We start from the raw sequence: 3,401 nt of genomic DNA, 5'->3' as shown, positions 1-3,401 counted from the left end.
AGGTTTTTGAAAGCATAAAAGACTATCTCAAGCTTAGAGGAACTCATTCCTCCTCACATGACAGAAGTTATGCAAGCAGAAATACAGTGGAAGAAAGTAACTACTCTTAGATGAGGAATTGTAGTAGATTGAATTGGCAAAGAATACAGGGTTTGTGTATCTTCTAGGAAAAATCACATTGAAGACTAATAAGAGCGCTAGGCCTTTTGAAGGATTACTGATTGACAAGCTCTATAGGTTTCTCCAAAACAATTGCAGGTTGACTCTGTCTCCCTACAATATACCACCTGTGCATTTACTTCAAGTCAGAATGGTGCAAGAAATTTAGAGTTCGTTCACACAAAACTGTTAGAAGACAATGAAATTATAAGCTTTTACTCATAATAAAACTTTTAGGGCTGTAAAGTTCCTGATCACTCAAAAATAAGATATAATTTTGTACTATTGTTACTATTTTAATAGATTTATAAGATTTCAAAATGCAAAGTTCTGTTGAGATCAGAAGAAATAAGCATTGATTTTTTTACCATTTCTGCAATAAATCATGAATCATGTAGAGTGAACTGGTACATACATGTTTAATGTTTTGTGACTGGTGGAATGGAAAAAAATGATAACAACTCATTACTTTTCAGTTTCAATCCTTATTTTACAGTAAGGCTCTTATCTTTTGATGAAATGCAGAGGCTGGTAAATTAAAATTTTCAAGAAATCCCAGGTAGAGTTTGTTAAGCGGGAATTTTAAATTTTAATAGTAACTCCTTTTTATCCTTTGTCCTCGGAAATTTGTACACTCTCGAGTTGTTTGGGGCTAAGTACCAGTTCATGTGTTACAACACTATTACGATGTTGGTCCCTTCAAATTCTGAATCTAAGAAGCCCCATAGGAGCAACAAAATGAAAATGATACCTAGAAAATCACTCTTCTTGCCTAAGCCACCAAAAGGCACCAATCCTAGTAAGGCTTAAGGAGGACCAACGATAATTATAAGGATTCCATGCTTCCACTATACTCTCTATTGCTTTATGATCCAATATGTTTCTCATCCTACCTTTCCATTTTGTTTTGAATGTGGAGTCTTTACAGCCTAAGCCCCTGTAGCAATATTCAAAATGTGGCTAGAGTTGCTTTACAATATCTGTAGATGACGGTATGCAAAATTGTTTTATTATTATTGTTTTGATTTAATGTTTCATTATGCATACTAAATCTTTTTTTCATATAAAACCAAATTTTAAATGTTTACTCATTTACAAATACTACAACAGATACCCCTTTTTCGGATTGATGTTTATGAGTAGTAGGCCAAAACTTGCCAAACACTTCAATTTCTTTTCCAAAATTTCAAAGATGCCCATTTGAAAAACCTTAACATAATGTACAAAAACACGTTCACATAAACAACAACTACTACATGGATAATGGATAACCTCTACCTGACATTAACTATAACTCATTATCATCCACCCATGCTTTCAAGAATGTCCATTCACATGTTGCTATTCTTCCACAAACTACTATTACTTACAAAATATCCCTATTCAAAACACACATAACTAATAGTTTCAAGTGTAACTCAATATCATCCACACTTGCTTTCAACAATGTCCATTCACATGTCACTATTCTTCTACACACTATTATTTACAAAATATCCATATTCAACATACACATAACTAACAATTTCAATTGCAACTCATTATCATCCACCCTTGCTTTCAACAATGCCCATTCGCATGTCGCTATTCTTCCACACTCTATGCCTTATGGCGTTTCCTTTGCAACATCAGGTGCAAATGTTGAAAATAATACTGAGAGGGGGGGTGAATCAGTATTATCAAGCAATTTAATAAATCTTCCTTATTTGATCTTTGAATTATTTTTGCATGTCAGTACCATAAAATAATGAGCATGAAAAACAGATAATCACACCAAAGAACACAAGATGTAAGGTGGAAACCCAATGTGGGTGAAAACCACCTGCTGCAATATGTCTCTATCTTCTTTCAATTTAGAAACTTCTTTTACAATGATTTTGTACTGGTGTAGTCCTTTACCAGTACGCAGGCTGCAACCTGCAGAGAGCTACAACTCTCTCTCTTTCTCGTTTTCCAGTCTACTCCTGGAAGGGAGCTACAACCCCCTACTTCTTTTCATAAAGCATCAGATGATCAACAAGTACATAACAGATATAGACTACTACAGATATCAGATCAACAATAACAGAAACAGCCCAGAACACCTTATCAACAGAGAAATTCAGTCAACAGAACATCTTAAAACAAAGACGCAGTTTTTCTTTCTGTGGCCTGCGACCAGACGCCGTTAACTTTCTACTACTCTGCGTCCACACGCAGATATCCTTCTGCTCCGCTGCGTGCCCACGCACTGTTCCTGTGACTGGTCTGCGTTCTGTTGCTTCAGGGACGCACCCAAAGATACTATTGCGCCGCGTCTTCCGCTACAGAGACGCACCTGAAAACGTTATCGCGCCGCGTCCTTCTGCTTCAGAGACGCACCTGAACCTTGATCGCCCTGCGTCCCCACGCAGGTCTCTTTCTACTGTACTGCGTCTCGGCGCACTTACCCTTTACAGTATCAGCGTCCCGGCGCACTTGCCCTTTACAGTATCGGCGTCCCGGCGCACTTTCCCTTCGCTGAACCTGCGACCCTTCAGATGTAAATGATATGAAGACTTCAGAACAGACCCAAACAGTCAGATCTACAGATCTGATCATGCGCCATAGAGATCACAGTCCATTAGAAGATTCGCCCTCTTAGATCTGGACTAGATCTCACCAAATAAGATATTCAATCCAAGACACTTGCTCAATCCAAATGAACTCCTTTGCTTTATATAGGCAAGCTCCTCCCCAAAACATGGAACAATACCACGAGCCGACACCATAGAAACACAAAACCGTCGGCTAGATACCACACAAGAAACCCCCACGTGCTTTTCTCTGCCTTGAAATGTGTGCACTGGGTAGACGCACCCCCTGAACGGCTGGCCGGCGTCCCTGGACGCGGGTTCTGCATGGTATACCTGCGGGGACACACTTTCTGAACCGATTTCCTGCGTCCTTCTTAATTTCCAACAAACTGAGAGCCTTACCACTGGAGTTGCCATCAAGTACAACATCTGTAACATACAGTCATACCAGAAAACATAATGCCAACAGCAAATGCTAGTTTTAGTTCACAGATATTTGAATAACTACTCCTAAATTCAACCTTTACTAGAATCTATATAATAAAAATAATTATGTCTAATACTCTCTTTTAGTTATGGCCCCCTAGTAATTACAACGTTTGAAATCAATTCAAAACCCGATTTTGCTTCTACATGATAGTACATGTTCCCTTTAGCTCTATGTTGTATATATTGTTTTTCCTTAGA

The sequence above is a fragment of the Pinus tabuliformis genome, chromosome 7, assembly GCF_031772625.1.
Source record: "Pinus tabuliformis cultivar Carrire ecotype Pingquan chromosome 7, CPIR1, whole genome shotgun sequence".
NCBI classification, from domain to species: domain Eukaryota; kingdom Viridiplantae; phylum Streptophyta; class Pinopsida; order Pinales; family Pinaceae; genus Pinus; species Pinus tabuliformis.
The sequence above is the reverse complement of the archived record's forward strand: the minus strand, read 5'-3'. Positions refer to the sequence as shown.